Source organism: Leptodactylus fuscus, chromosome 5 (genome assembly GCF_031893055.1).
Source record: "Leptodactylus fuscus isolate aLepFus1 chromosome 5, aLepFus1.hap2, whole genome shotgun sequence".
NCBI classification, from domain to species: domain Eukaryota; kingdom Metazoa; phylum Chordata; class Amphibia; order Anura; family Leptodactylidae; genus Leptodactylus; species Leptodactylus fuscus.
The window spans coordinates 15,678,120-15,696,227 of record NC_134269.1 but is presented as its reverse complement, the minus strand read 5'-3'; the positions used below and the strand labels follow the sequence as shown (position 1 = coordinate 15,696,227).

Here is an 18,108-nt window from a genome sequence, read left to right as displayed (position 1 = left end):
TTCCATCAATACGTCAAACGTTGCACACAAAATGCCTTGAAACGATACTAAGACGTCACCGTGGGTCTTTGGCGATGCTGAAGGCTGGCCCATACGGGGATCGAACCTGCGACCTTGGCGTTATTAGCACCACGCTCTAACCAACTGAGCTAACCGGCCATTAAGTGCCATGCTTAATTTGACACTTTCTAAGCCCTGCTTTCTGCCAGTCTTCCATCAAGATGGTGACTGTTGCACACAAAATGCCTTGAAACGAGACTAAGACGTCACCGTGGGTCTTTGGCGATGCTAAAGGCTGGCCAGTACGGGGATCGAACCCGCGACCTTGGTGTTATTAGCACCATGCTCTAACCAACTGAGCTAACCGGCCATGAAGTGCAATGCTTAACTTGCCGCTTTCTAAGCCCATCTTTCTGCCAGTCTTCCATCAAGAAGATCACTTTTGCACAAAAATGCCTTGAATCGAGACCAAAACGTCACCGTGGGTCTTTGGCGATGTTAAAGGCTGGCCCGTACGGATATCGAACCCGCGACCTTGGCGTTATTAGCACCACGCTCTAACCAACTGAGCTAACCGGTCATATGGCGCCATGCTTCTCTTACCGTTTTCTGAGCCCGGTTTTCTGCCACTCTTCCATCAATACGTCAAACGTTGCACACAAAATGCCTTGAAACGAGACCAAAACTCCACTGTAGGTCTTTGGCGATGCTAAAGGCTGGCCCGTACAGGGATCGAACCCGCGACCTTGGCGTTATTAGCACCACGCTCTAACCAACTGAGCTAACTGGCCATTAAGTGCAATGCTTAACTTGCCACTTTCTAAGCCCTGCTTTCTGCCAGTCTGCCATCAAACGGCCATGTGGAGCCATGCTTCTCAAAATTTTGCACACAAAATGCCTTGAAACGAGACTAAGACGTCACCGTGGGTCTTTGGCGATGCTAAATGCTGGCCCGTACGGGGATCGAACCCGCGACCTTGGCGTTATTAGCACCACGTTCTAACCAACTGAGCTAACCGGCCATTAAGCGCTGTTTTTAACTTGTTACTTTCTAAGCCCTGCTTTCTGCCAGTCTGCCATCAAGATGGTCACTGTTGCACACAAAATGCCTTGAAACGAGACTAAGACGTCACTGTGGGACTTTGGCGATGCTAAATGCTGGCACGTACGGGGATCGAACCCGTGACCTTGGCGTTATTAGCACCACGCTCTAACCAACTGAGCTAACCGGCCACGTGGTGCTATGCTTCTCTTACGGCTTTCTGAGCCCGGTTTTCTGCCACTCTTCCATCAATACGTCAAACGTTGCACACAAAATGCCTTGAAACGAGACCAAAACTCCACTGTGGGTCTTTGGCGATGCTAAAGGCTGGCCCGTACAGGGATCGAACCCGCGACCTTGGCGTTATTAGCTCCACGCTCTAACCAACTGAGCTAACCGGCCATTAAGTGCAATGCTTAACTTGCCACTTTCTAAGCCCTGCTTTCTGCCAGTATTCCATCAAGATGGTCACTGTTGCACACAAAATGCCTTGAAACGAGACCAAAACGTCACCGTGGGTCTTTGGGGATGCTAAAGGCTGGCCCGTACGGGGATCGAACCCGCGACCTTGGCGTTATTAGCACCACGCTCTAACCAACTGAGCTAACCGGCCATGAAGTGCAATGCTTAACTTGCGCTTTCTAAGCCCATCTTTCTGCCAGTCTTCCTTCAAGATGATCACTTTTGCACAAAAAATGCCTTGAAACGAGACCAAAACGTCACCGTGGGTCTTTGGCAATGCTAAAGGATGGCCAGTACGGGGATCGCACCCGCGACCTTGGCGTTATTAGCACCACGCTCTAACCAACTGAGCTAACCGGCCATGAAGGACAATGGTTAACTAGTCGCTTTCTAAGCCCAGCTTTCTGCCAGTCTTCCTTCAAGATGATCACTTTTGCACAAAAAATGCCTTGAAACGAGACCAAAACGTCACCGTGGGTCTTTGGCGATGCTAAAGACTGGCCCGTACGGGGATCGAACCCGCGACCTTGGCGTTATTAGCACCACGCTCTAACCAACTGAGCTAACCGGCCATTAAGTACCGTGCTTAATTTGACACTTTCTAAGCCCTGCTTTCTGCCAGTCTTCCATCAAGATGGTGACTGTTGCACACAAAATGCCTTGAAACGAGACTAAGACGTCACCGTGGGTCTTTGGCGATGCTAAAGGTTGGCCCGTACGGGGATCAAACCCGGGACCTTGGCGTTATTAGCACCACGCTCTAACCAACTGAGCTAACTGGCCATGAAGTGCAATGCTTAACTTGCCGCTTTCTAAGCCTATCTTTCTGCCAGTCTTCCATCAAGAAGATCACTTTTGCACAAAAAATGCCTTGAAACGAGACCAAAACGTCACCGTGGGTCTTTGGCGATGCTAAAGGCTGGCCCTTACGCGGATCGAACCCGCGACCTTGGCGTTATTAGCACCACACTCTAACCAACTGAGCTAACCGGCCATGTGGCGCCATGCTTCTCTTACCGCTTTCTGAGCCCGGTTTACTGCCACTCTTCCATCAATACGAAAAACGTTGCACACAAAATGCCTTGAAACGAGACTAAGACGTCACCGTGGGTCTTTGGCGATGCTGAAGGCTGGCCCATACAGGGATCGAACCCGCGACCTTGGCGTTATTAGCACCACGCTCTAACCAACTGAGCTAACCGGCCATTAAGTGCCATGCTTAATTTGACACTTTCTAAGCCCTGCTTTCTGCCAGTCTTCCATCAAGATGGTGACTGTTGCACACAAAATGCCTTGAAACGAGACTAAGACGTCACCGTGGGTCTTTGGCGATGCTAAAGGCTGGCCAGTACGGGGATCGAACCCGCGACCTTGGTGTTATTAGCACCATGCTCTAACCAACTGAGCTAACCGGCCATGAAGTGCAATGCTTAACTTGCCGCTTTCTAAGCCCATCTTTCTGCCAGTCTTCCATCAAGAAGATCACTTTTGCACAAAAATGCCTTGAATCGAGACCAAAACGTCACCGTGGGTCTTTGGCGATGTTAAAGGCTGGCCCGTACGGGTATCGAACCCGCGACCTTGGCGTTATTAGCACCACGCTCTAACCAACTGAGCTAACCGGCCATGTGGCGCCATGCTTCTCTTACCGTTTTCTGAGCCCGGTTTTCTGCCACTCTTCCATCAATACGTCAAACGTTGCACACAAAATGCCTTGAAACGAGACCAAAACTCCACTGTAGGTCTTTGGCGATGCTAAAGGCTGGCCCGTACAGGGATCGAACCCGTGACCTGGGCGTTATTAGCACCACGCTCTATCCAACTGAGCTAACCGGCCATTAAGCGCCATGCTTAACTTGCCACTTTCTAAGCCCTGCTTTCTGCCAGTCTGCCATCAAACGGCCATGTGGAGCCATGCTTCTCAAAATTTTGCACACAAAATGCCTTGAAACGAGACTAAGACGTCACCGTGGGTCTTTGGCGATGCTAAATGCTGGCCCGTACGGGGATCGAACCCGCGACCTTGGCGTTATTAGCACCACGCTCTAACCAACTGAGCTAACCGGCCATTAAGCGCCGTTCTTAACTTGCCACTTTCTAAGCCCTGCTTTCTGCCAGTCTGCCATCAAGATGGTCACTGTTGCACACAAAATGCCTTGAAACGAGACTAAGACGTCACTGTGGGTCTTTGGCGATGCTAAAAGCTGGCCCGTACGAGGATAGAACCCGCGACCTTGGCGTTATTAGCACCAAACTCTAACCAACTGAGCTAACCGGCCATGTGGCGCCACGCTTCTCTTACCGCTTTTTGAGCCCGGTTTACTGCCACTCTTCCATCAAGACATCAAAGATTGCACACAAAATGCCTTGAAACAAGACCAAAACGTCACTGTGGGATTTTGGCTATGCTAAAGGCTGGCCCGTACGGGGATCGAACCCGCGACCTTGGCGTTATTAGCACCACGCTCTAACCAACTGAGCTAACCGGCCATTAAGCGCCATGTTTAACTTGCCACTTTCTAAGCCCTGCTTTCTGCCAGTCTGCCATCAAGATGGTCACTGTTGCACACAAGATGACTTGAAACGAGACTAAGACGTCACCGTGAGTCTTTGGCGATGCTAAAGGCTGGCCCGTACGGGGATCGAACCCTCGACCTTGGCGTTATTAGCACCACGCTCTAACCAACTGAGCTAAGCGACCATGTGGCGCCATGCTTCTCTTACCGCTTTCTGAGCCCGGTTTACTGCCACTCTTCCATCAATACGTCAAACGTTGCACACAAAATGCCTTGAAACGAGACCAAAACTCCACTGTGGGTCTTTGGCGATGCTTAAGGCTGGCCCGTACATGGATCAAAACCGCAACCTTGGCGTTATTAGCACCACGCTCTAACCAACTGAGCTAACCGGCCATTAAGTGCCATGCTTAATTTGACACTTTCTAAGCCCTGCTTTCTGCCAGTCTTCCATCAAGATGGTGACTGTTGCACACAAAATGCCTTGAAACGAGACTAAGACGTCACCGTGGGTCTTTGGCGATGCTAAAGGCTGGTCAGTACGGGGATCGAACCCGCGACCTTGGTGTTATTAGCACCATGCTCTAACCAACTGAGCTAACCGGCCATGAAGTGCAATGCTTAACTTGCCGTTTTCTAAGCCCATCTTTCTGCCAGTCTTCCATCAAGAAGATCACTTTTGCACAAAAAATGCCTTGAATCGAGACCAAAACGTCACCGTGGGTCTTTGGCGATGCTAAAGGCTGGCCCGTACGGGGATCGAACCCGCGACCTTGGCGTTATTAGCACCACACTCTAACCAACTGAGCTAACCGGCCATGTGGCGCCCTGCTTCTCTTACCGCTTTCTGAGCCCGGTTTACTGCCACTCTTCCATCAATACGTCAAACGTTGCACACAAAATGCCTTGAAACGAGACCAAAACTCCACTGTGGGTCTTTGGCGATGCTAAAGGCTGGCCCGTACGGGGATCGAAACCGCAACCTTGGCGTTATTAGCACCACGCTCTAACCAACTGAGCTAACCGGCCATTAAGTGCAATGTTTAACTTGCTGCTTTCTAAGGCCATCTTTCTGCCAGTCTTTAATCAAGATGATGACTGTTGCACAAAAAATGCCTTGAAACGAGACCAAAACGTCACCGTGGGTCTTTGGGGATGCTAAAGGCTGGCCCGTACGGGGATCGAACTCGCGACCTTGGCGTTATTAGCACCACGCTCTAACCAACTGAGCTACCCGGCCATGAAGTGCAACGCTTAACTTGCCGCTTTTTAAGCCTATCTTTCTGCCAGCCTTCCATCAAGATGATCACTGTTGCACACAAAATGCCTTGAAACGAGACCAAAACGTCACCGTAGGTCTTTGGGGATGCTAAAGGCTGGCCTGCACAGGGATCGAACCCGTGACCTTGGCGTTATTAGCACCACGCTCTAACCAACTGAGCTAACCGGCCATGTGGTGCCATGCTTAACTTGCCACTTTCTAAGCTCTGCTTTCTACCAGTCTGCTATCAAGCGGCCATGTGGAGCCATGCTTCTCAAAATTTTGCACACAAAATGCCTTGAAACGAGACTAAGACGTCACCGTAGGTCTTTGGGGATGCTAAAGGCTGGCCCGCACAGGGATCGAACCCGCGACCTTGGCGTTATTAGCACCACGCTCTAACCGACTGAGCTAACCGGCCATTAAGCGCCATGCTTAACTTGCCACTTTCTAAGCCCTGCTTTCTGCCAGTCTGCCATCAAGATGGTCACTGTTGCACACAAAATGCCTTGAAACGAGACTAATACTTCACTGTGGGACTTTGGCGATGCTAAATGCTGGTCCGTACGGGGATCGAACCAGCGACCTTGGCGTTATTAGCACCACGCTCTAACCAACTGAGCTAAACGGCCATTAAGCGCCATGCTTAACTTGCCACTTTCTAAGCCCTGCTTTGTGCCAGTCTGCCATCAAGATGGTCACTGTTGCACACAAAATGCCTTGAAACGAGACTAATACGTCACTGTGGGACTTTGGCGATGCTAAATGCTGGCCCGTACGGGGATCGAACCCACGACCTTGGCGTTATTAGCACCACGCTCTAACCAACTGAGCTAACCGGCCATGAAGTGCAATGCTTAACTTGCCGCTTTCTAAGCCCTGCTTTCTGCCAGTCTTCCATCAAGATGGTCACTGTTGCACACAAAATGCCTTGAAACGAGACCAAAACGTCACCGTGGGTCTTTGGCGATGCTAAAGGCTGGCCCGTACGGGGATCGAACCCGCGACCTTGGCGTTATTAGCACAACACTCTAACCAAGTGAGCTAACCGGCCATGTGGCGCCATGCTTCTCTTACCGCTTTCTGAGCCCGGTTTACTGCCACTCTTCCATCAATACGTCAAACGTTGCACACAAAATGCCTTGAAACGAGACCAAAACTCCACTGTGGGTCTTTGGCGATGCTAAAAGCTTGCCCGTACGGGGATCGAACCCGCGACCTTGGCGTTATTAGCACCACACTCTAACCAACTGAGCTAACTGGCCATGTGGCCCCTTGCTTCTCTTTCTGCTTTGTGAGCCCTGTTTTCTGCCACTCTTCCATCAAGACATCAAAGATTGCACACAAAATGCCTTGAAACAAGACCAAAACGTCACTGTGGGATTTTGGCTATGCTAAAGGCTGGCCCGTACGGGGATCGAACCCGCGACCTTGGCGTTATTAGCACCACGCTCTAACCAACTGAGCTAACGGGCCATTAAGCGCCATGTTTAACTTGCCACTTTCTAAGCCCTGCTTTCTGCCAGTCTGCCATCAAACGGCCATGTGGAGCCATGCTTCTCAAAATTTTGCACACAAAATGCCTTGAAACGAGACTAAGACGTCACCGTGGGTCTTTGGCGATGCTAAATGCTGGCCCGTACGGGGATCGAACCCGCGACCTTGGCGTTATTAGCACCACGCTCTAACCAACTGAGCTAACCGGCCATTAAGCGCCGTTCTTAACTTGCCACTTTCTAAGCCCTGCTTTCTGCCAGTCTGCCATCAAGATGGTCACTGTTGCACACAAAATGCCTTGAAACGAGACTAAGACGTCACTGTGGGTCTTTGGCGATGCTAAAAGCTGGCCCGTACGAGGATAGAACCCGCGACCTTGGCGTTATTAGCACCAAACTCTAACCAACTGAGCTAACCGGCCATGTGGCGCCACGCTTCTCTTACCGCTTTTTGAGCCCGGTTTACTGCCACTCTTCCATCAAGACATCAAAGATTGCACACAAAATGCCTTGAAACAAGACCAAAACGTCACTGTGGGATTTTGGCTATGCTAAAGGCTGGCCCGTACGGGGATCGAACCCGCGACCTTGGCGTTATTAGCACCACGCTCTAACCAACTGAGCTAACCGGCCATTAAGCGCCATGTTTAACTTGCCACTTTCTAAGCCCTGCTTTCTGCCAGTCTGCCATCAAGATGGTCACTGTTGCACACAAGATGACTTGAAACGAGACTAAGACGTCACCGTGAGTCTTTGGCGATGCTAAAGGCTGGCCCGTACGGGGATCGAACCCTCGACCTTGGCGTTATTAGCACCACGCTCTAACCAACTGAGCTAAGCGACCATGTGGCGCCATGCTTCTCTTACCGCTTTCTGAGCCCGGTTTACTGCCACTCTTCCATCAATACGTCAAACGTTGCACACAAAATGCCTTGAAACGAGACCAAAACTCCACTGTGGGTCTTTGGCGATGCTTAAGGCTGGCCCGTACATGGATCAAAACCGCAACCTTGGCGTTATTAGCACCACGCTCTAACCAACTGAGCTAACCGGCCATTAAGTGCCATGCTTAATTTGACACTTTCTAAGCCCTGCTTTCTGCCAGTCTTCCATCAAGATGGTGACTGTTGCACACAAAATGCCTTGAAACGAGACTAAGACGTCACCGTGGGTCTTTGGCGATGCTAAAGGCTGGTCAGTACGGGGATCGAACCCGCGACCTTGGTGTTATTAGCACCATGCTCTAACCAACTGAGCTAACCGGCCATGAAGTGCAATGCTTAACTTGCCGTTTTCTAAGCCCATCTTTCTGCCAGTCTTCCATCAAGAAGATCACTTTTGCACAAAAAATGCCTTGAATCGAGACCAAAACGTCACCGTGGGTCTTTGGCGATGCTAAAGGCTGGCCCGTACGGGGATCGAACCCGCGACCTTGGCGTTATTAGCACCACACTCTAACCAACTGAGCTAACCGGCCATGTGGCGCCCTGCTTCTCTTACCGCTTTCTGAGCCCGGTTTACTGCCACTCTTCCATCAATACGTCAAACGTTGCACACAAAATGCCTTGAAACGAGACCAAAACTCCACTGTGGGTCTTTGGCGATGCTAAAGGCTGGCCCGTACGGGGATCGAAACCGCAACCTTGGCGTTATTAGCACCACGCTCTAACCAACTGAGCTAACCGGCCATTAAGTGCAATGTTTAACTTGCTGCTTTCTAAGGCCATCTTTCTGCCAGTCTTTAATCAAGATGATGACTGTTGCACAAAAAATGCCTTGAAACGAGACCAAAACGTCACCGTGGGTCTTTGGGGATGCTAAAGGCTGGCCCGTACGGGGATCGAACTCGCGACCTTGGCGTTATTAGCACCACGCTCTAACCAACTGAGCTACCCGGCCATGAAGTGCAACGCTTAACTTGCCGCTTTTTAAGCCTATCTTTCTGCCAGCCTTCCATCAAGATGATCACTGTTGCACACAAAATGCCTTGAAACGAGACCAAAACGTCACCGTAGGTCTTTGGGGATGCTAAAGGCTGGCCTGCACAGGGATCGAACCCGTGACCTTGGCGTTATTAGCACCACGCTCTAACCAACTGAGCTAACCGGCCATGTGGTGCCATGCTTAACTTGCCACTTTCTAAGCTCTGCTTTCTACCAGTCTGCTATCAAGCGGCCATGTGGAGCCATGCTTCTCAAAATTTTGCACACAAAATGCCTTGAAACGAGACTAAGACGTCACCGTAGGTCTTTGGGGATGCTAAAGGCTGGCCCGCACAGGGATCGAACCCGCGACCTTGGCGTTATTAGCACCACGCTCTAACCGACTGAGCTAACCGGCCATTAAGCGCCATGCTTAACTTGCCACTTTCTAAGCCCTGCTTTCTGCCAGTCTGCCATCAAGATGGTCACTGTTGCACACAAAATGCCTTGAAACGAGACTAATACTTCACTGTGGGACTTTGGCGATGCTAAATGCTGGTCCGTACGGGGATCGAACCAGCGACCTTGGCGTTATTAGCACCACGCTCTAACCAACTGAGCTAAACGGCCATTAAGCGCCATGCTTAACTTGCCACTTTCTAAGCCCTGCTTTGTGCCAGTCTGCCATCAAGATGGTCACTGTTGCACACAAAATGCCTTGAAACGAGACTAATACGTCACTGTGGGACTTTGGCGATGCTAAATGCTGGCCCGTACGGGGATCGAACCCACGACCTTGGCGTTATTAGCACCACGCTCTAACCAACTGAGCTAACCGGCCATGAAGTGCAATGCTTAACTTGCCGCTTTCTAAGCCCTGCTTTCTGCCAGTCTTCCATCAAGATGGTCACTGTTGCACACAAAATGCCTTGAAACGAGACCAAAACGTCACCGTGGGTCTTTGGCGATGCTAAAGGCTGGCCCGTACGGGGATCGAACCCGCGACCTTGGCGTTATTAGCACAACACTCTAACCAACTGAGCTAACCGGCCATGTGGCGCCATGCTTCTCTTACCGCTTTCTGAGCCCGGTTTACTGCCACTCTTCCATCAATACGTCAAACGTTGCACACAAAATGCCTTGAAACGAGACCAAAACTCCACTGTGGGTCTTTGGCGATGCTAAAAGCTTGCCCGTACGGGGATCGAACCCGCGACCTTGGCGTTATTAGCACCACACTCTAACCAACTGAGCTAACTGGCCATGTGGCCCCTTGCTTCTCTTTCTGCTTTGTGAGCCCTGTTTTCTGCCACTCTTCCATCAAGACATCAAAGATTGCACACAAAATGCCTTGAAACAAGACCAAAACGTCACTGTGGGATTTTGGCTATGCTAAAGGCTGGCCCGTACGGGGATCGAACCCGCGACCTTGGCGTTATTAGCACCACGCTCTAACCAACTGAGCTAACGGGCCATTAAGCGCCATGTTTAACTTGCCACTTTCTAAGCCCTGCTTTCTGCCAGTCTGCCATCAAGATGGTCACTGTTGCACACAAGATGTCTTTAAACGAGACTAAGACGTCACCGTGAGTCTTTGGCGATGCTAAAGGCTGGCCCGTACGGGGATCGAACCCGCGACCTTGGCGTTATTAGCACCACGCTCTAACCAACTGAGCTAACTGGCCATGCAGTGCAATGCTTAACTTGCCGCTTTCTAAGCCTATCTTTCTGCCAGTCTTCCATCAAGAAGATCACTTTTGCACAAAAAATGCCTTGAAACGAGACCAAAACGTCACCGTGGGTCTTTGGCGATGCTAAAGGCTGGCCCATACGCGGATCGAACCCGCGACCTTGGCGTTATTAGCACCACGCTCTAACCAACTGAGCTAACCGGCCATTAAGTGCTATGCTTAACTTGCCACTTTCTAAGCCCTGCATTCTGCCAGTCTGCCATCAACAGTCCATGTGGAGCCATGCTTCTCAAAATTTTGCACACAAAATGCCTTGAAACGAGACTAAGACGTCACCGTGGGTCTTTGGCGATGCTAAAGGCTGGCCCGTACGCGGATCGAACCCGCGACCTTGGCGTTATTAGCACCACACTCTAGCCAACTGAGCTAACCGGCCATACGGCGCCATGCTTCTCTTACCGCTTTCTGAGCCCGGTTTACTGCCACTCTTCCATCAATACGTCAAACGTTGTACACAAAATGCCTTGAAACGAGACCAAAACTCCACTGTGCGTCTTTGGCGATGCTGAAGGCTGGCCCATACGGGGATCGAACCCGCGACCTTAGCGTTATTAGCACCACGCTCTAACCAACTGAGCTAACCGGCCATGTGGCGCTATGCTTCTCTTACGGCTTTCTGAGCCCGATTTACTGCCACTCTGCCATCAAAACGTCAAACGTTGCACACAAAATGCCTTGAAACGAGACCAAAACTCCACTGTGGGTCTTTGGCGATGCTAAAGGCTGGCCCGTACGGGGATCGAAAACGCAACCTTGGCGTTATTTGCACCACGCTCTAACCAACTGAGCTAACCGGCCATTAAGTGCCATGCTTAACTTGCCACTTTCTAAGCCCTGCTTTCTGCCAGTCTTCCATCAAGATGGTCACTGTTGCACACAAAATGCCTTGAAACGAGACTAAGACGTCACTGTGGGTCTTTGGCGATGCTAAAGGATGGCCAGTACGGGAACCTTGGCGTTATTAGCACCATGCTCTAACCAACTGAGCTAACCGGCCATGAAGTGCAATGCTTAACTTGCCGCTTTCTAAGCCCATCTTTCTGCCAGTCTTCCATCAAGATTATCACTGTTGCACACAAAATGCCTTGAAAAGAAACCAAAACATCACCGTGGGTCTTTGGCAATGCTAAAGGCTGGCCCGTACGGGGATCGAACCCGCGACCTTGGCGTTATTAGCACCACGCTCTAACCAACTGAGCTAACCGGCCATGTGGAGCCATGCTTCTCAAAATTTTGCACACAAAATGCCTTGAAACGAGACTAAGACGTCACCGTGGGTCTTTGGCGATGCTAAAGGCTGGCCCGTACGCGGATCGAACCCGCGACCTTGGCGTTATTAGCACCACACTCTAGCCAACTGAGCTAACCGGCCATACGGCGCCATACTTCTCTTACCGCTTTCTGAGCCCGGTTTACTGCCACTCTTCCATCAATACGTCAAACGTTGCACACAAAATGCCTTGAAACGAGACCAAAACGTCACCGTGGGTCTTTGGCGATGCTAAATGCTGGCCCATACGGGGATCGAACCCGCGACCTTGGCGTTATTAGCACCACGCTCTAACCAACTGAGCTAACCGGCCATTAAGCGCCATGCTTAACTTGCCACTTTCTAAGCCCTGCTTTCTGCCAGTCTGCCATCAAGATGGTCACTGTTGCACACAAAATGCCTTGAAACGAGACTAAGACGTCACTGTGGGACTTTGGCGATGCTAAAGGCTGGCCCGTACGGGGATCGAATCCGCGACCTTGGCGTTATTAGCACCACGCTCTAACCAACTGGGCTAAACGGCCATGAAGGACAAAGGTTAACTAGTCGCTTTCTAAGCCCATCTTTCTGCCAGTCTTCCATCAAGATGATCACTTTTGCACAAAAAATGTCTTGAAACGAGACAAAAAACGTCACCGTGGGTCGTTGGCGATGCTATAGACTGGCCCGTACGGGCATCGAACCCGCTACCTTGGCGTTATTAGCACCACGCTCTAACCAACTGAGCTAACCGGCCATGAAGTGCAATGCTTAACTTGCCGCTTTCTAAGCCCATCTTTCTGCCAGTCTTCCATCAAGACGATCACTGTTGCACACAAAATGCCTTGAAAAGAGACCAAAACATCACCGTGGGGCTTTGGCAATGCTAAAGGCTGGCCCGTACGGGGATCGAACCCACGACCTTGGCGTTATTAGCAGCACGCTCTAACCAACTGAGCTAACCAGCCAAGAAGTGCAATGCTTAATTTGCCGCTTTCTAAGCCCATCTGTCTGCCAGTCTTCCATCAAGATGATCACTTTTGCACAAAAAATGCCTTGAAACGAGACCAAAACGTCACCGTGGGTCTTTGGCGATGCTAAAGGCTGGCCCGTACGGGGATCGAAACCGCGACCTTGGCGTTATTAGCACCATACTCTAACCAACTGAGCTAACCGGCCATGTGGCGCCATTCTTCTCTTACCGCTTTCTGAGCAAGGTTTTCTGCCACTCTTCCATCAAGACGTCAAAGATTGCACACAAAATGCCTTGAAACAAGACCAAAACTCCACTGTGGGTCTTTGGCGATGCTAAAGGCTGGCCCGTACGGGGATCGAACCCGCGACCTTGGCGTTATTAGCACCACGCTCTAACCAACTGAGCTAACCAGCCATTAAGTGCCATGCTTAACTTGCCATTTTCTAAGCCCTGCTTTCTGCCAGTCTTCCATCAAGATGGTCACTGTTGCACACAAAATGCCTTGAAACGAGACTAAGACGTCACCGTGGGTCTTTGGCGATGCTAAAGGCTGGCCCGTACGGGGATCGAACCCGTGACCTTGGCGTTATTAGCACCACGCTCTAACCAACTGAGCTAAGCGACCATGTGGCGCCATGCTTCTCTTACCGCTTTCTGAGCCCGGTTTTCTGCCACTCATCCATCAATACGTCAAACGTTGCACACAAAATGCCTTGAAACGAGACCAAAACTCCACTGTGGGTCGTGGGCGATGCTAAATGCTGGCCCGCATAGGGATCGAACCCTTGACCTTGGCGTTATTAGCACCACGCTCTAACCAACTGAGCTAACCGGCCATGTGGTGCCATGCTTAACTTGCCACTTTCTAAGCCCTGCTTTCTGCCAGTCTGCTATCAACCGGCCATGTGGAGCCATGCTTCTCAAAATTTTGCACACAAAATGCCTTGAAACGAGACTAAGACGTCACCGTGGGTCTTTGGCGATGCTAAAGGCTGGCCCGTACGGGGTTTGAACCCACGACCTTGGCGTTATTAGCACCACGCTCTAACCAACTGAGCTAACCGGTTATTGAGTGCGATGTTTAACTTGCCACTTTCTAAGCCTTGCTTTCTGCCAGTCTTCCATCAAGATAGTTACTGTTGCACACAAAATGCCTTGAAACGAGACCAAAACGTCACCGTGGGTCTTTGGCGATGCTAAAGGTTGGCCCGTACGGGGATCGAGCCCTCGACCTTGGCGTTATTAGCACCACGCTCTAACCAACTGAGCTAACCGGCCATGTGGCGCCATGCTTCTCTTACCGCTTTCTGAGCCCGATTTTCTGCCACTCTTCCATCAAAACGTCAAACGTTGCACACAAAATGCCTTGAAACGAGACCAAAACTCCACTATGGGTCTTTGGCGATGCTAAAGGCTGGCCCGTATGGGGATCGAAACCGCAACCTTGGCGTTATTAGCACCACGCTCTAACCAACTGAGCTAACCGGCCATTAAGTACCATGCTTAACTTGCCACTTTCTAAGCCCTGCTTTCTGCCAGTCTTCCATCAAGATGGTCACTGTTGCACACAAAATGCCTTGAAACGAGACTAAGACGTCACTGTGGGACTTTGGCGATGCTAAAGGCTGGCCCGTACGGGGAACGAACCCGCGACCTTGGCGTTATTAGCACCACGCTCTAACCAACCGAGCTAAACGGCCAGGAAGGACAATGGTTAACTAGTCGCTTTCTAAGCCCATCTTTCTGCCAGTCTTCCATCAAGATGATCACTTTTGCACAAAAAATGCCTTGAAACGAGACCAAAAACGTCACCGTGGGTCTTTGGCGATGCTATAGACTGGCCCGTACGGGCATCGAACCCGCTACCTTGGCGTTATTAGCACCACGCTCTAACCAACCGAGCTAAACGGCCAGGAAGGACAATGGTTAACTAGTCGCTTTCTAAGCCCATCTTTCTGCCAGTCTTCCATCAAGATGATCACTTTTGCACAAAAAATGCCTTGAAACGAGACCAAAAACGTCACCGTGGGTCTTTGGCGATGCTATAGACTGGCCCGTACGGGCATCGAACCCGCTACCTTGGCGTTATTAGCACCACGTTCTAACCAACTGAGCTAACCGGCCATGTGGTGCCATGCTTCTCTTACCGCTTTCTGAGCCCGATTTTCTGCCACTCTTCCATCAAAACGTCAAACGTTGCACACAAAATGCCTTGAAACGAGACCAAAACTCCACTATGGGTCTTTGGCGATGCTAAAGGCTGGCCCGTATGGGGATCGAAACCGCAACCTTGGCGTTATTAGCACCACGCTCTAACCAACTGAGCTAACCGGCCATTAAGTGTCATGCTTAACTTGCCACTTTCTAAGCCCTGCTTTCTGCCAGTCTTCCATCAAGATGGTCACTGTTGCACACAAAATGCCTTGAAACGAGACTACGACGTCACTGTGGGTCTTTGGCGATGCTAAAGGATGGCCAGTACGGGAACCTTGGCGTTATTAGCACCATGCTCTAACCAACTGAGCTAACCGGCCATGAAGTGCAATGCTTAACTTGCCGCTTTCTAAGCCCATCTTTCTGCCAGTCTTCCATCAAGATTATCACTGTTGCACACAAAATGCCTTGAAAAGAAACCAAAACATCACCGTGGGTCTTTGGCAATGCTAAAGGCTGGCCCGTACGGGGATCGAACCCGCGACCTTGGCGTTATTAGCACCACGCTCTAACCAACTGAGCTAACCGGCCATTAAGTGCTATGCTTAACTTGCCACTTTCTAAGCCCTGCTTTCTGCCAGTCTGCCATCAAGAGTCCATGTGGAGCCATGCTTCTCAAAATTTTGCACACAAAATGCCTTGAAACGAGACTAAGACGTCACCGTGGGTCTTTGGCGATGCAAAATGCTGGCCCATACGGGGATCGAACCCGCGACCTTGGCGTTATTAGCACTACGCTCTAACCAACTGAGCTAACCGGCCATTAAGAGCCATGCTTAACTTGCCACTTTCTAAGCCCTGCTTTCTGCCAGTCTGCCATCAAGATGGTCACTGTTGCACACAAAATGCCTTGAAACGAGACTAAGACGTCACTGTGGGACTTTGGCGATGCTAAAGGCTGGCCCGTACGGGGAACGAACCCGCGACCTTGGCGTTATTAGCACCACGCTCTAACCAACCGAGCTAAACGGCCAGGAAGGACAATGGTTAACTAGTCGCTTTCTAAGCCCATCTTTCTGCCAGTCTTCCATCAAGATGATCACTTTTGCACAAAAAATGCCTTGAAACGAGACCAAAAACGTCACCGTGGGTCTTTGGCGATGCTATAGACTGGCCCATACGGGCATCGAACCCGCTACCTTGGCGTTATTAGCACCACGCTCTAACCAACTGAGCTAACCGGCCATGAAGTGCAATGCTTAACTTGCTGCTTTCTAAGCCCATCTTTCTGCCAGTCTTCCATCAAGATGATCACTGTTGCACACAAAATGCCTTGAAACGAGACTAAGACGTCACCGTGGGTCTTTGCTAAAGGCTGGCCTGTACGGGGATCGAACCCACGACCTTGGCGTTATTAGCACCACGCTCTAACCAACTGAGCTAACCATCCATGAAGTGCAATGCTTAACTTGCCGCTTTCTAAGCCCATCTTTCTGCCAGTCTTCCATCAAGATGATCACTTTTGCACAAAAAATGCCTTGAAACGAGACCAAAACGTCACCGTGGGTCTTTGGCGATGCTAAAGGCTGGCCCGTACGGGGATCGAAACCGCGACCTTGGCGTTATTAGCACCACACTCTAACCAACTGAGTTAACCGGCCATGTGGCGCCATTCTTTTCTTACCGCTTTCTGAGCAAGGTTTTCTGCCACTCTTCCATCAAGACGTCAAAGATTGCACACAAAATACCTTGAAACAAGACCAAAACTCCACTGTGGGTCTTTGGCGATGCTAAAGGCTGGCCCGTACGGGGATCAAACCCGCGACCTTGGCGTTATTAGCACCACCCTCTAACCAACTGAGCTAACCAGCCATTAAGTGCCATGCTTAACTTGCCATTTTCTAAGCCCTGCTTTCTGCCAGTCTTCCATCAAGATGGTCACTGTTGCACACAAAATGCCTTGAAACGAGACTAAGACGTCACCGTGGGTCTTTGGCAATGCTAAAGGCTGGCCCGTACGGGGATCGAACCCGCGACCTTGGCGTTATTAGCACCACGCTCTAACCAAGTGAGCTAACTGGCCATGAAGTGCAATGCTTAACTTGCCGCTTTCTAAGCCCATCTTTCTGCCAGTCTTCCATCAAGAAGATCACTTTTGCACAAAAAATGCCTTGAAACGAGACCAAAACGTCACCGTGGGTCTTTGGCGATGCTAAAGGCTGGCCCGTACGGGGATCGAACCCGCGACCTTGGCGTTATTAGCACCACACTCTAACCAACTGAGCGAACCAGCCATGTGGCGCCATGCTTCTCTTACCGCTTTCTGAGCCCGGTTTACTGCCACTCTTCCATCAATACGTCAAACGTTGCACACAAAATGCCTTGAAACGAGACCAAAACTCCACTGTGGGTCTTTGGCGATGCTAAAGGCTGGCCCGTACAGGGATCGAAACCGCAACCTTGGCGTTATTAGCACCACGCTCTAACCAACTGATCTAACCGGCCATTAAGTGCCATGCTTAATTTGACACTTTCTAAGCCCTGCTTTCTGCCAGTCTTCCATCAAGATGGTGACTGTTGCACACAAAATGCCTTGAAACGAGACTAAGACGTCACCGTGGGTCTTTGGCGATGCTAAAGGCTGGGCAGTACGGGGATCGAACCCGCGACCTTGGTGTTATTAGCACCATGCTCTAACCAACTGAGCTAACCGGCCATGAAGTGCAATGCTTAACTTGCCGTTTTCTAAGCCCATCTTTCTGCCAGTCTTCCATCAAGAAGATCACTTTTGCACAAATAATGCCTTGAAACGAGACCAAAACTTCACCGTGGGTCTTTGGCGATGCTAAAGGCTGGCCCGTACGGGGATCAAGCCCTCGGCCTTGGCGTTATTAGCACCACGCTCTAACCAACTGAGCTAACCGGCCATGTGGCGCCATGTTTCTCTTACCGCTTTCTGAGCCCGGTTTTCTGCCACTCTTCCATCACTAACGTCAAACGTTGCACACAAAATGCCTTGAAACGAGACTAAAACTCCACTGTGGGTCTTTGGCGATGCTAAAGGCTGGCCCGTACGGGGATCGAAACCGCACCCTTGACGTTATTAGCACCACGCTCTAACCGACTGAGCTAACCGGCCATTAAGTGTCATGTTTAACTTGCCACTTTCTAAGCCCTGCTTTCTGCCAGTCTTCCATCAAGATGGTCACTGTTGCACACAAAATGCCTTGAAACGAGACTAAGACGTCACTGTGGGTCTTTGGCGATGCTAAAAGATGG

General features: G+C 50.6%; 23 non-coding genes across 23 annotated transcripts; all 23 read right to left on the bottom strand.

Annotated features, from left to right (window-relative positions):
- Nucleotides 1–296: 296 nt before the first annotated feature.
- On the bottom strand, nucleotides 297–370 carry TRNAI-AAU (transfer RNA isoleucine (anticodon AAU)). Its single transcript has one exon. It is a non-coding gene; the product is annotated as a tRNA-Ile (tRNA).
- A 789-nt stretch (nucleotides 371–1,159) lies between these two features.
- On the bottom strand, nucleotides 1,160–1,233 carry TRNAI-AAU (transfer RNA isoleucine (anticodon AAU)). The gene has a single exon. It is a non-coding gene; the product is annotated as a tRNA-Ile (tRNA).
- Nucleotides 1,234–1,581: 348 nt separating this feature from the next.
- On the bottom strand, nucleotides 1,582–1,655 carry TRNAI-AAU (transfer RNA isoleucine (anticodon AAU)). Its single transcript has one exon. It is a non-coding gene; the product is annotated as a tRNA-Ile (tRNA).
- A 136-nt stretch (nucleotides 1,656–1,791) lies between these two features.
- TRNAI-AAU (transfer RNA isoleucine (anticodon AAU)) lies at nucleotides 1,792–1,865 on the bottom strand. Its single transcript has one exon. It is a non-coding gene; the product is annotated as a tRNA-Ile (tRNA).
- Nucleotides 1,866–2,002: 137 nt separating this feature from the next.
- Nucleotides 2,003–2,076, bottom strand: TRNAI-AAU (transfer RNA isoleucine (anticodon AAU)). The gene has a single exon. It is a non-coding gene; the product is annotated as a tRNA-Ile (tRNA).
- Nucleotides 2,077–2,846: 770 nt separating this feature from the next.
- TRNAI-AAU (transfer RNA isoleucine (anticodon AAU)) lies at nucleotides 2,847–2,920 on the bottom strand. Its single transcript has one exon. It is a non-coding gene; the product is annotated as a tRNA-Ile (tRNA).
- Nucleotides 2,921–3,056: 136 nt separating this feature from the next.
- TRNAI-AAU (transfer RNA isoleucine (anticodon AAU)) lies at nucleotides 3,057–3,130 on the bottom strand. Its single transcript has one exon. It is a non-coding gene; the product is annotated as a tRNA-Ile (tRNA).
- Nucleotides 3,131–3,498: 368 nt separating this feature from the next.
- Nucleotides 3,499–3,572, bottom strand: TRNAI-AAU (transfer RNA isoleucine (anticodon AAU)). Its single transcript has one exon. It is a non-coding gene; the product is annotated as a tRNA-Ile (tRNA).
- Nucleotides 3,573–3,920: 348 nt separating this feature from the next.
- On the bottom strand, nucleotides 3,921–3,994 carry TRNAI-AAU (transfer RNA isoleucine (anticodon AAU)). The gene has a single exon. It is a non-coding gene; the product is annotated as a tRNA-Ile (tRNA).
- Nucleotides 3,995–4,764: 770 nt separating this feature from the next.
- On the bottom strand, nucleotides 4,765–4,838 carry TRNAI-AAU (transfer RNA isoleucine (anticodon AAU)). Its single transcript has one exon. It is a non-coding gene; the product is annotated as a tRNA-Ile (tRNA).
- Nucleotides 4,839–6,050: 1,212 nt separating this feature from the next.
- Nucleotides 6,051–6,124, bottom strand: TRNAI-AAU (transfer RNA isoleucine (anticodon AAU)). Its single transcript has one exon. It is a non-coding gene; the product is annotated as a tRNA-Ile (tRNA).
- A 559-nt stretch (nucleotides 6,125–6,683) lies between these two features.
- TRNAI-AAU (transfer RNA isoleucine (anticodon AAU)) lies at nucleotides 6,684–6,757 on the bottom strand. The gene has a single exon. It is a non-coding gene; the product is annotated as a tRNA-Ile (tRNA).
- A 157-nt stretch (nucleotides 6,758–6,914) lies between these two features.
- TRNAI-AAU (transfer RNA isoleucine (anticodon AAU)) lies at nucleotides 6,915–6,988 on the bottom strand. The gene has a single exon. It is a non-coding gene; the product is annotated as a tRNA-Ile (tRNA).
- Nucleotides 6,989–7,336: 348 nt separating this feature from the next.
- Nucleotides 7,337–7,410, bottom strand: TRNAI-AAU (transfer RNA isoleucine (anticodon AAU)). Its single transcript has one exon. It is a non-coding gene; the product is annotated as a tRNA-Ile (tRNA).
- A 770-nt stretch (nucleotides 7,411–8,180) lies between these two features.
- Nucleotides 8,181–8,254, bottom strand: TRNAI-AAU (transfer RNA isoleucine (anticodon AAU)). Its single transcript has one exon. It is a non-coding gene; the product is annotated as a tRNA-Ile (tRNA).
- A 1,212-nt stretch (nucleotides 8,255–9,466) lies between these two features.
- TRNAI-AAU (transfer RNA isoleucine (anticodon AAU)) lies at nucleotides 9,467–9,540 on the bottom strand. Its single transcript has one exon. It is a non-coding gene; the product is annotated as a tRNA-Ile (tRNA).
- Nucleotides 9,541–10,099: 559 nt separating this feature from the next.
- TRNAI-AAU (transfer RNA isoleucine (anticodon AAU)) lies at nucleotides 10,100–10,173 on the bottom strand. The gene has a single exon. It is a non-coding gene; the product is annotated as a tRNA-Ile (tRNA).
- A 137-nt stretch (nucleotides 10,174–10,310) lies between these two features.
- On the bottom strand, nucleotides 10,311–10,384 carry TRNAI-AAU (transfer RNA isoleucine (anticodon AAU)). The gene has a single exon. It is a non-coding gene; the product is annotated as a tRNA-Ile (tRNA).
- Nucleotides 10,385–10,963: 579 nt separating this feature from the next.
- Nucleotides 10,964–11,037, bottom strand: TRNAI-AAU (transfer RNA isoleucine (anticodon AAU)). Its single transcript has one exon. It is a non-coding gene; the product is annotated as a tRNA-Ile (tRNA).
- Nucleotides 11,038–11,584: 547 nt separating this feature from the next.
- TRNAI-AAU (transfer RNA isoleucine (anticodon AAU)) lies at nucleotides 11,585–11,658 on the bottom strand. Its single transcript has one exon. It is a non-coding gene; the product is annotated as a tRNA-Ile (tRNA).
- Nucleotides 11,659–11,959: 301 nt separating this feature from the next.
- On the bottom strand, nucleotides 11,960–12,033 carry TRNAI-AAU (transfer RNA isoleucine (anticodon AAU)). The gene has a single exon. It is a non-coding gene; the product is annotated as a tRNA-Ile (tRNA).
- A 982-nt stretch (nucleotides 12,034–13,015) lies between these two features.
- Nucleotides 13,016–13,089, bottom strand: TRNAI-AAU (transfer RNA isoleucine (anticodon AAU)). Its single transcript has one exon. It is a non-coding gene; the product is annotated as a tRNA-Ile (tRNA).
- Nucleotides 13,090–15,346: 2,257 nt separating this feature from the next.
- Nucleotides 15,347–15,420, bottom strand: TRNAI-AAU (transfer RNA isoleucine (anticodon AAU)). Its single transcript has one exon. It is a non-coding gene; the product is annotated as a tRNA-Ile (tRNA).
- Between the last annotated feature and the right edge of the window lie 2,688 nt (nucleotides 15,421–18,108).